The sequence below is a fragment of the Diabrotica undecimpunctata genome, chromosome 3 (genome assembly GCF_040954645.1).
Source record: "Diabrotica undecimpunctata isolate CICGRU chromosome 3, icDiaUnde3, whole genome shotgun sequence".
Taxonomy (NCBI): Eukaryota; Metazoa; Arthropoda; class Insecta; order Coleoptera; family Chrysomelidae; genus Diabrotica; species Diabrotica undecimpunctata.
The window spans coordinates 35,410,144-35,423,145 of record NC_092805.1 but is presented as its reverse complement, the minus strand read 5'-3'; the positions used below and the strand labels follow the sequence as shown (position 1 = coordinate 35,423,145).

Sequence of the window (13,002 nt, the reverse complement as noted above, 5' to 3'; positions counted from 1 at the left end):
TTTGTTGAAACAGTAAACGCTACTTTACATTTATATATTTGTGTTTATGGATCTATTAAGGAATATTTTTAGACTTTGGGTTTTGAATTAATAGATAAACAAAAAATGGATAGAATCTTAAAAATCCATATTCTTAATTATTAAAGAAATAAAAAAAGTTGTATGTAAAGTGACAATATAATTTAAATGTTTATGTTTAAATGGCTCCCATACGAATAATTTTAGAATATGTAAGCAAATGGGCCATATCATGGACATAGATTAATCTTCTAACGAATAAATATTTTCTCGAAATATATATTAAAAGTTAAATTGCCTTTCGGGCATTCTCGCATTGAGGAATTTAGAAAAAGAGCAATATGTGCTGTCGTATTGCGCATGCGTGTATTTATTAATAGTTCATTTCAGTATCAAATTTCTGTGAAGAAAATTTTCAGTCTCATCTTTAGCGAGGAGGGGTGTAGTTGTTGTTAGTGAAAGTGCGATTTTAGTGGAAAAGAAGAATTCACAACACAGGGTGAGTGAAATATATTGTTATTTATAGACTTATTGTAGTTCTGCAGGTTCTCGTTTTATCGGTGCACGAATTCTAAAAGAACCTTGGAAGTCTGTCCGTTTCAGTTCAATGGTCTTTTGTTTCTCGGAGTCAAGGGTGGAATAGTGCGGCGGGCTAAGCAAGTCATTACACAGGTGTCATCAAAATATTAACTTTTAATAATAGAAGGGGTTTCTGACACCCGTAGACCTTTTGTTGTTATAAAGGTGTATTATAATTATACCATTAGAATATATGTGTAGGGCTGCGTGTTTGATTTGATTTGGTGCAGAAAGTGCATTGACAAGAATACCAGGTCTGTACTAATTTGCTAAATAGAAATATTTATATTTTTTAGCGTTTTTTTTGTTTTAAGCAGAATTATAATATACAAGCTTGAATTAAAAGCATCGGTTTAGTTTTTTGTTTATTTATTCACACCGGTGGGTGTTCAAAATATATATTCAAACCTTTTTTCGATTAACTTTATATTTTGTCTTGTAATTAGGCTAAAAATAAAACTGAACTGTGTTCAAATTTCAGGTTTAATACAACAAATGCTGCTATATGGTTTTACGCTTTTTAGTATAAGACAGTCAGTATCTGTTCTTACTGTCCCGTCCTTCCAAAATTTTGAGTATATTAGAGCCTAAGTGCCTTGTGAATGGATCATATGTCAATCTTTGGTTATCAACAAGAACTTTTACATAATTTTAGTTGGTATTTTCTGTCTAGTTTGCAAATCTCTTTAAAATACCGGTCAGTGGTAAAAGCGTAATATTTTTTTGTTTATCTCGAAGAGTTTCGGCAGTTTTCGTCTACAAATATTTTAGATATAAATTAAATCTAAGTAATTAAGGCCTCCGATGCGTTCAGTGTCTAACTTACAGTACTAATTATTCATATTTAGAAAAAAAAAACTGCGATTCATGAATATGTTAGCAGTATGCTTCACAGTTGTTGCATTTTAGATTTTTGCAATTCTGAATTGTCTTTCATTGAGTATGGTCAGTAAATGAATGTAGAATCTGAATCTGTGGCATCTACCAGAGGGCCTGTTGTGACGTTGACTGCCATGTATCTCGCTATCATTTAAAGTGTCTTCCTGATAGTCTGGTGCCTATTTGTTTTAGGAAGCTTTTTATTGTTATAACCAGTCTTACTGCAGCCAATTGGATTATTGTACATATTTCATTTTTGTGATCTTCTGAGTTAGGCTTTAGTGTTAACGAGTACTTACGTAGCCGGGACTAACGGCTTTAGGCGTCCTCCGAAGGACGGTGGGAGCTCAGTTAAAATAGAAATTGAAAAATGTCTGGTGTCTGCCAGGATAGAACTCGGGCGATCTCGCTTGGTAAGCCAGTACCTAGTCACTGGGCTATGACCACCACCTGGTGCCTTTTGGTGTTAAATCTCTTGATAATCGAGGTAGTCTCTCACTATCCATAATGGATATCCATGATGGCATTCATTGCCGTGTAGTCTGTCTTCCTCATCTTATAATATCTTGTATTTTTCACAGATCTCTTATTTGATTATTTTCTCAGCAATTGATCTCATGGCTATGATTTCTGACATTGAAAGTATTCCTTTTGATTTTGCTGTATTTGCTCTCGTTTCTATCGCCCTACACTGATTTAATTTGTTGTTTGCTTGGGTTTATATGACTTCGAACACCAACATGATTTATATATATACATACTTTCCCTTGTAATATCATATCCTCTTTCTTCCAGATGACGTCCTGATATACAACCTACTTTATTTGATTGTTTTCTTACACTCTCTTTAAAGTTTTGCTAACTGGATATTTCTACTCAAATAGATACGCAAATCTCGAGGGTTGTTCGATTATTTTGTCATTAATTACTATTTTGCATCATTTGGATTCGTTCGTGCGTGATTCGATTTGCATCACCCTAAAAATTTCGTCTTCGATGTAGATATTTTCATATTGTATATCTCAGTCGCTGTTTTGAACGTTTGTACCATCCACTATACATTATCTTCGTTATCTGATGTCAGTATTGCGTCGTCTGCATAAAGGAATTTTATTTGTTTTCTGCTCAGCTTTCATCATTTATTTGTTGTTAGTGTAAATGCCTTTAATTATCTTTGCCATATAGGTACACTGTTGTACTGATTTTTTTCTTTTAGTAATTGTAACATACCTATCTAATTTAACGCAGTCAAAGACCTTAGTCAGATCTACAAAGCGCATGTAGGCAAGTTTGGCTATGAATATAACATCTACATTTGATCTATTTTGTCGAAATTATTGTTGCTCTTCACTGATTATGTGTTTTTAATTAATCTTATTGGTAAATATCCTTGTTAGCAATTTAATCGTTGTTTTGACAACGTCGCAGAGTCGCACAAAGTTTGCGACTGGCGCATATCGTGATTGTTGATATAAAGTACATCCAGAAGTAATGGACTACGTAAGTCTGATGTAGCAACGGGCGGGGGTTTTAAAAATCTTTAAACATTTCTAATTTGTGTGTATTTGTCCGATAAGAAGTTGGAAATATTGGTTTTTTTAATTGTTTGAATTGTTGTTCGTAAATTTGTAAGGTAAGAATATCAAAGTATTAAGATATTTACTATAAAAGTTGAAAAATATTTAAATTAATGTTTTATTCTTTTTTCGTTGCCAGTGATTTTATCCTGTAAAAGAATAAAGATATTCGTTTTCTCGTAGTTTAAGTTGTAATATAACATTATGTGGAAACCTTTCTATCTAATTGCCATAATGAGTGTTCAAAAAAATGTTTTTTGAATGTGGTAATAGTTTTTGAGTTTATTTTTTAGTTCTGGGCATATAATGGCTAGTAAACATGTATTGAAGATATCCACTATTACTGAATTTTTCAATAATGGCAACAAAATTACTATTAGCTATTTAAACTACGAGAAAACGATATTATTTAGTCTTTTAGAGGAAGAATAAAACATTAATTTAAATATTTTTTAACTTCCTAAATAAATTCAATGATTTATTGATTAATTTTCAAATAACCCCGATAAAAATAACAACAAAATACCTTGAAATACAGTTAAAAATAATTGAAGTTTTAATAATCAAGCCATAACATAACCTTAAAATATGAACATTCATAGTAAATATCTTAATACTTTGATATTCTTCAAACATTTAAAAAACCAATATTTCCAACTTCATATGGGACAAATACACACAAACTAGAAATGTTTGGAAAGGTTTTTAAAATCCCCGCTCATTGTAACGTCAGAGGTTAGGTAGTTCATTCCAGCAAAAAAAAAATAGACTACTATGGAAAATCTCCAGTTCAAAACAGATCCCGCCTGGACTATTCTCCTATTACTAGAAAATGATCCGTGGCGGCGTTTGCTCCTCTATATGATCTGACGTCATGCATTATTGTTTTTCCATTTTTTTTATATTAGTATGTGATATATCTAATCTGTTGTGCCAGATATCAGCCATGTTACTTTATGTTCTCTTCTGTGCTTGAAGTTTGTTCTTATGATGTACCTATCTGTTTATTAGTGCTGCTGGGTGGCATAATTTTCTTCCATTATCGTTTGTCTCGTCATGAATAGTTTCTTTCCCTGTTACCCCCTTATTTTGGTTTTTTACCTACTTTTGCATTGAAGTTACTACATTAGTCATTAATACATTTGTACTATATCATTTCATATAATTTTCTGTATAATCTTTCATATAATTCTTCCAGTTGTTGTGGGTGTATAGATGTTTATAATTGTCATATTGTCTTGTTTGTTTTCTATGTTTATATATGACGTCCATTTATAGTTTTGAATCCTATAACTTTGTTCCTTATTTTATTGTTGCCCACAAATGTTGCATATAGTGTTATTTTGCTTTTTAATATTTACTTCTCCCTTCCATCTTATTCGAACTCAGTAGATTCTGTATCTTTGCATTTCTCTTGCTACCTTTCCCATCTTCTCTGATCTCAATAATGTTTGAACGTTCCATGTTCCTAGTTTTACACTATTTTTCTTCTTGTTATTTTTTCACTTTTTCTTATGTTTGATTCACTGTCCTCTTTCAGTGCTATTGTTATCATGATGTTTCCATCATCGTTTCATCATCATGTCTTTCTGACTTTACAAACCTGCGTGGGTCATAGCCTCCTCAAGAATTTCTCTGCAGTCGTCCCTATCCATCGCCTTCACCCGCCAACCACGTATTCCCATATTTCTCATGTCATCACCGATGTTATTAAGGAACCTTGTTCTGAGTCTTCCTCTTCTTCTCTGACCAATGGATCTATCAAGGAACGTTTTTCTAGCTGGGTCATTTTGTTCCATCCGCATTACATTCCCTATCCACTTCAGACGTCCTATCTTAATATGTTTTACGATATTTGGTTCCTGGTATATTCTATAAAGTTCTAATTTGTATCGTTTTCTTCACACTTTTGTCATTTACTGCTCCATAGATTCGCCTTAGTACATACTTTTCTTTCGAAACATCCTAACATGTTTTCATTACTTTTTGTTAGAGTCCAGATCTCTGAACCATATGTTAGGACTGGGCATATTATTATTTTGTAGACTATTATTTTTGTATTTCTCAATATAATTGTGGATTTAAGGAGGAGATTGAGCCCAAAATAGCGTCTGTTGTACGTGCAAATTCTGTGGTAGTATTATTTTCAGTGTTAAGGAGCACTCCCAGGTATACAAATTCGTTCACTGCTTCGATAACGTCGTTTTCTATAACAAGTGATCGTAGGATTTGTGGTTGCGTGCTTATTTTCATATACTTCGTTTTGTTGGTGTTTATTATTAAACCCATCCTTGCAACTAACTCCCTTAATGCTACATACGCCTCTCGTACAGCATTTTTCGTTCTCCCAACAATATTGATATCATCAGCATAGGCAAGGATTTGCACTGATTTATTATAATATATTGAACCAGTGGTTGTGATTTATGACATACGTATTACTTTTTCCAGAGCCAGATTGAACAGTATACAGGAGAGAGGGTCTCCCTAGCGCAGCCCGTTATTTGTTTTAAAAGGTTCAGACAGTTCCCCCTGAATTCGTACTCTACATTCAACTTTTTCAAGAGTTAGTTTTGTTAAATTTACCAACTGATTTGGTATTCTCTTTCATTGCTTTGAACATTTCTCTTCTATTCACAGAGTCGTAAGCTGCTTTGTGGTCTATAAATATGTGATGAGTATCTATGCCATATGCCAGTGTTTTTTCTAAAGTTTGTTTCAGGATTGCAATCTGATGAGTTGTCGATTTACCACCTCTGAAACCAGCCTGATATTTTCCTACTTCCCGTTATGCATATATGGTGCCATACGGTGACAAAAATATCTCTTTTTTTGTGTATGGTGCAAAGTATTCCAATATTCCAATCATTGAGGAGGAATTTCTGTGTCCATATTTTTTATTTTTATCAGCTGCTGTAATGCCATTATGGTATCGTAGCCACCTTCTTTATATAGTTCAGCTGGGAGATTATCTACTCCGGGTGATTTGTTTCTGGCTAGTTTTTTAACTACATCTTTAACTTCCCTCTCGTCTGTTTCCCTTACCTCATCTCTTCCGTCTTCCAGGTTTTCTTTTTCTTCCTCTATATTAAGTGCCTGTTTAAAGTATTCTACCCATCTATTTAATACATCTTTCTTGTTGTTAATAGGTCACCATTCTGACTTCTGCATCATCGTTTACTTCAGTTTTATTTACAGTTTCTTTAAATCCCATACACGGATTTTCTATATTCGTTTGTTAGTAGTTTGTTTTTTTCTATGTTCTACTTTTACATATAATCTCAGTTTTTTTTTTCTTCGCGCCACTAATTTTTGTGGTCTTGGTGATTTTCGCCATGTTTTCTATTTCATTTTCGTTACACCCTTTAGTATAATAGTTAATGTAAATGGTATTGCACTGCTTTGAAAGTTCAAATTATAAATTCCATGTGCACTAATTTAATATGTTAATTATTTCAATACATAGGATCAATACTTAGAAATGAACGGGCAAAAATATGTTAATACAAAATTTGTGTAATATCGCGTAATTACTTAATTGCAAGGAATTTACATAACTCGTACTTTTAAATGCGGTCGCGTTTCAATCCTATTCTATTGTTAAAAATTTAACCTCTGTAATTCGAACACATACCTGGATAACTCGAACGGAATTTGGAAACTGGTATGTCCGTTTTAGTTTGAGTGGTCGGAACTTTAACCGAATTTTAGCACTCGTGCTAGAAGTCATGATTCTTTTCATTTCATATTCATTTTCTTGAGGACTCAACAGTCACGTTCAGTTTTTAGTTTAACCCTAACGAAAACGTGTATAATTTACAAAAAAAACTAAAAAACTTCGGTAATTGCGGAAGGTAATTCGGTAATCCACTATGCTAAGGATACATTTTAGCGTATTGGACCCAACGTCAACATAGTTTCAAAGTTAAATATCGCATCCAGGTGATTAAAGTTTTAATTGAACAAATCCAAGAAGGCGATAACTAGAAGACATTGTTCCTGATTGGACAGCTCTTACAATGCATTTGGACACCCGCAATATTCAATTCCAAGAATTTGTTACTGTGGATTCGGAAGCACCAGTTTTTGTTTTGCCACATTAACAGATGAAGAAATAATGGCGAAAGTAACAGTGCTCTAGGTTGATTTAGGAAATGACGATGACTTTGAAGATAGCAGTCATCTAGCTATTATTCCTACTACACAGCAAGCCAGGAATGCTTTAGAGACTTTGAGATTTGTTTTGAAGGATGTGAGGGGTTTAGGCCAGAAATCTTGGCTCTTGCTGTTTGGTGATTTCAATGCTGTTGCAAATACAACTGACTCACGTAAGCAAAAAAATGCAACAATCCACATTTCTAATATATAAATTAATAAACATATTTTTATGTTACAATGACGATTTAAAAAGTAATTTTTAGGACCTAATAAGTGTATAGTGACATAGGTGTAGAAATATAATATGATCTACAAATGTTGAGAAATACATATTCGTAGCAATTTTTAAAATATCTTGATAAGTCTAATAAAAATCTTGATAACTCGAACTTTTCTTAATCGATAAGTTGAACAAATTTCCCTGGTACGGATGAGTTTAAGTTATCAAGAGTCGACTGTAATTATTGACAGTTTCCCTAGTAGGTTCCGCCCAGTTGAGAGTGACACTCTGTATTATGCCACTAATCAACATTTGACTGATCTTTTCGGTGTCACGTTTCACAGTAGGTAATTATCTTTGATTTGTGTGTATAAACTATCTGAATTTTATATGAAGCTTTAAACTTTTTCGAGTACGTTTATGTACGTCAGTTCAATAAAAAAAGGTATACCTATTGCTATCAGCAGGAAGTCTTTGAATATCAATTCATTTTATTTATACACAGTTCACAATTTGTTGATAGCTCACTACAAGTTTAACCCTAATTAGAAAACTGAAATACAGAGAGGATAGGTAATACGATATAATAGTAAAAACCAACCTAAAACTGACGGTTTAAGACGTTTTCGACTAACCCACCTTATATCTGAAGGAATACAATACCTTATAATCCTATTACGGGGGTATTTTGAATGGTTAGAAATGAACGACCAGTGTCGTAGAGTATATGATTGAAACATTTATTTGAACTAAATAAATATATTTAAATTGTACTTATGTAAATTGTATTTTTTAATAAAACTTATTTATTTTATTCAAAAATAAAAAGTTTCTTGCCATTTGTAAAAGATACATTTATTTAATTAAGGAAAAAGGCGCCAAATGTCGCTTGGCAAAATTTCCAATGTGTTTTAAATGTATCCATTATTTTCGAATCCGGAGAAAACTAATAAATATTTTTGAAAAATTTAAACGCAGAATGAAATATTACATTATTACTCAGGACAGAAAGTCCCTGAAAACTTCTACAATGTTTATTTTAATATGTTATGTAACAGGGGTGAAAATAAAAGAGAAAATATAGTATAATTTTTAATTGAAAATATTGCATGCAAAAGAAACTTTTTATTTATTCTAAAAAATATTTCATTCTGCCTTTAAATTTTTCAAAAATGCTTTTTAGTTTTCTCAGGATTTGAAAAAAAAATGGATACATTTAAAACACATTGAAGATTTTGACAGGCGACATTTTGCGCCTTTCCCCTTTAATACCTCACGATTACAACTACTATTACTTACCTTATATAATTACGATTAGAAAACTATTGAAATTCAAAATAAATAGGATCAACTTCGGAATCCGAGTCGTCTTGAGGGTTAATAATTAGGTTAATAATCTCTACGGTCGCATCAATTATGTTATCAAGATCCCACATTTTTTGTTCTTCTTCTATTACATGTCTTACTGCATCTTTCCAGTTTTGTTTTGTAATATGTTATAAAGACTCGTATAACAATTCACGTACAGCTTGTATTTTATATGACGTATTTTTTCTAGCCACATAACTTTTCATTTGTGCCCAAATGAGTTCAATCGGATTTATTTCGCAGTGGTAGGGTGGAAGTCTAAAGACTGTGATGTTTCGCCTTTCCGCCATTTTGTCAACTACGTATTTCTTGAACTTAGATTTGTGTTGCCGGGCAATTTTTAATTAAAAGTTCTGCTTTTACCATTCCATCTTCGTAAGGCAGATACTTATTCCGCAGCCAGTCAAGAATATCCTGTTTCTTCCACGCATTCGTTATAAGTCTTTCTACTAGTCGTGAATGATAAGGTGCATTATCTAATACTATAATTGAATTTGGTGGTATGTGTTCAATCATTTGCTCAAAATACTCTTCGAAAACATCAGCTGTCATCTCCTCGTGATAGTCTTTTGTGCTTTTGGAATGAAATTCCAACAAACCATGCTTAACAAATCCTTTTTCACTGCCAATGTGAGAAATTATTAATCTACTGCCTTTACCAGAAGGTGGGGAGATATCAGTAGACCAACCTTCCATAAAGGCTTGCCTGGAGCTTAATATATTTTTATCTGACCAAATTTTTTTTAGAGTATGACCTGAGTTTACCCACGTTTCATCCTGGTAGAAGATGGGCCTTTCTTCAGCCCGGAATTTTCGTATGAATCTTAGATAATTTCTTCTCCAACATCATCTTCTCCTCCCGGTCAATCAAAAGTGATTTTCGGTCTGATTTCTCCCACCGGAAATTTAATTCTTTTAAAACTTGCCACAATTTAGTTCGTCCGATATGAGGCAAATCCGGGTCGTCTCTAACTTCTTGTAAAATTTTGCTTAGGGTTGGTATTTCTTTTTTGAAAAAAAAATCCATGAATTTTCCTTCGAATACCATTTTTGGCAAATTCATCAATTTCAATAGGCTTTTTCCCTCTCTTTAAGTTTTCGTTTGTGTTTGGGTTAGCTATACCGTGTTTTTTTCTTTCTGATGGGAACCTATATAAAGTTGACTCTCCTACCCAGTCATGTTGGCACAACTTTCGACTATGTTGCAAACAGTGTTTGTGGGATTCTGAGAAACCAGAGCATCGTGAACATTCAGGACAATAGTCTTCTCTCTTGGTGAATAAACAGACTTACTGACTGTACGCAACAGTACCGGTGTAAAACTTGATGATGAAGCCATCACAAACAATCCAACAAAACGAGCACGAGCGAAAGGTACGTATATGTTCGTAGGTATATGGAATAAAAAATCACTCACGCACTGCATATAATTCGCAAAAGAAATATTCGAGACGCTAATTACTGCCGTAGACGCGGAAACACCGACGAGCCGTAAATTACATGCGATCAAAAACGTACTAAACAAAAAAATTGTTTTCGTTCGTAATAACTTCACCCTTTCAAGTTAAGTTTCGAATATAATTATAATATTAAAAATCTGGGGAATTCCATCTTAATTATCTTGCAACGAATAGTACATTCGGATATGAATTCCAGGTTTTCTAGTAAAGTGATTAAACGCGAAGATTAGTATTGAAATATCCAAAGAGATAAGGTATTCTTATTTACAAAATTGTTAAAGGTTAAATTCTTATTTTTATTAATATAATATAATAACCAACATTAGTCGTGAAAGTTTTAATTGTTTTTTTGCTAAATATATTAGTATTAAAATATTATCAATATTATATATAACAGTATTAAAACATTATATTATTATTTAATGAATAAACACCTTAGGAACGCCTATGATTTACGACCGTTTTATGAGTTTGAGGCATATTTCGTGCTCTCAACAATTTGTGAACAGAGAACAAATCTATTTTTTTCTTATTTTTTAGAAGTCTCTTGTGCTTCACCAGTCGTAATTCAATTAATTGGCTTATTGTATTGTTCCATTGACTATTATACAAGTCATCGGTGTTTCAGCAGACCTTTCATACACAAGCTCTCTGCTAACAGAGAGAACCTTTTATTTAGTCCTGACACACCTAGGGCTCTTGTATCTAGACCAGATCGAGCCTTCTCATAGTAACAGTAAGTTCTGCTAAAGGTCTCTTACTGTGATAATTAAGACCTATTTAAAACACAGACTGAGTTCGTGAGCTGGGCGCCCTCGCTCGAGCCTCTTTATGTTTTTTTGTAGACTCTTTGAGTCCCCTAATGAGCCATCTATTCTTCTCTCCGTGTCCATTCCATTGCCAAAGCGAAAATTCCACAGAGTTCGACAGCTTACTAACACAGCGCTTGGCAACACTTTTCCTGCTGTGCCATATATCCCATGAGCAGCACGGAGATCAGTAGTCTTAGCACAAAGTATTTTTCACTTGTGTGTGCCACGATCAATCAATAAATTTACAGTTAAATACCATTACTGCAATTGCTATGTCCCCTCCCGCACAGTCTCAGACCGCCATGGATGTCATATTTTAAAAATCTGGTACTGATGAAGCCATGGTTTACAAAAAATGAATCAAGATTATACCTACTCCTTCATTTTGCTAACCTATAGTTAGAATAGAAACATTTTTATTGAAAGACTATGACTCAACTTTCCATTTATTATTTTCATATAATATTGAACACAATTCGAGGAAAATACGTATATATTTTATGATAAAAATGTTTAATAAAGCTACATACTGACATCGCTAAGCAATTATTTACATACAGATAAGGATTAAGGTTTATTTAAATGAAGTTTTATTTCTATGTAGGCAAAAAAGTTGCATATATTGTACATAAACAATGCCAAAACCCGTATTAAGTATTATCTCAGAGTCTGATGTAACACGTTATTCATTCTTCAATTCTTCGTTATTCCGTGTCTTTGACTTCTAAAACATCCACAACTAATAGCTAATGTGGTTCGGACTTGTGATTTGGGGTTAAATGTAGTAATTTATTGCTGTAAGGTGTTAACAGACAGATCGTTTAAGCACAGCGTCATTTATTTAAAGTCAGTAAAAATACATACATACAAAAGAACAATGGTTACCTTTTAGAACAGACAACAAAGGAAAGCCAGATTTTAACAGGTTTTTCTTATAAGCCTAGATCATTTTAGTCAACAAAATAACAAAAAGTTACCAAGTATGAAGGGTAGATAACCCACAATGCACTCTGACATTTGTAGGAGTGGACAGGGTTTTCACTAACTCTATCTCATTTATATTTTTCTTCGATCTCGACAACATGTGCCTTTAATTTAGTAATAGATTATTAATTATTGCAATAGCTGTTTTGTAGAGCTTGTGGATTTTCTAACTGACTATGACCTTGAAAATATCTGCGCGTCGGGTCGTCAAAAATTATTGAAATTTGTAAGGTCGAGCGTACATTTGTACTCTGCGCATGCATGAGTCATAGCCGTTGATAATCCACCATCTCTATTTCTCATAACTTTGCTGAAATATATTCTTCTATAGATTTACGGATAACATCCGTAAACATTTCCTTTTTAACGACATGTTCAATTTTTTAGTATTGTATTTTTTGATATTTTTTGTCCTTTGTGGAATTCCTAATTTTCTAACAACCATTAAATCTTCCAAATTTATATTTACATCTGTTTGCAACTCATGTAATTTGACGAAAAGTAAACAAATGATTGTTTTAAATTGGTAATTGAAGGTTTTATAGCTATACATTTTGTATGTAGTTAATTTTTGTTAGAAGCTATTAGCATCTGTCAATCGTGAATAAACCATTCAAATTCGAGAGCAAGCTCAAAATTTCTTTAAAAAAATTGAAAATATATTTATTTAAAACTGGTATTACCCCATTGATTCAAAACGTTTCTCACACGCTGATTTTTTATGATTTAGGAATATACACTAATGGCCAAAATTCTGGAAACTTTACAAAAATTTTGGTTTTGTTATCAGCATTCCTCTTTTTCACAAGACTTATCGCTTGTGCACCGTCAACAAATCTATCCTCACTACCAGGATTGATTTTAATTATCTGTAAAAAAAATAAATAAATTTTATAAACTTATTAAACCCAATGCTGATAATAATAATATACAATTAACAAATTAAC

At 32.7% G+C, this 13,002-nt stretch overlaps 1 protein-coding gene across 13 annotated transcripts in view; it reads left to right on the top strand.

Moving 5' to 3' along the window:
- Window positions 1-382: 382 nt before the first annotated feature.
- LOC140436668 (uncharacterized) overlaps window positions 383-13,002 on the top strand; it is a 411,170-nt gene continuing 398,550 nt past the window's right edge. For 6 of the 13 annotated variants that reach the window (XM_072525697.1, XM_072525694.1, XM_072525695.1 and 3 more), the window contains exon 1: window positions 384-517. The gene's annotated coding sequence lies outside the window, so the exon portion shown is untranslated. Of the gene's footprint in view, window positions 518-13,002 lie in introns of all 13 variants that reach the window. The other 7 variants (XM_072525693.1, XM_072525691.1, XM_072525692.1 and 4 more) reach the window with 2 other exon arrangements.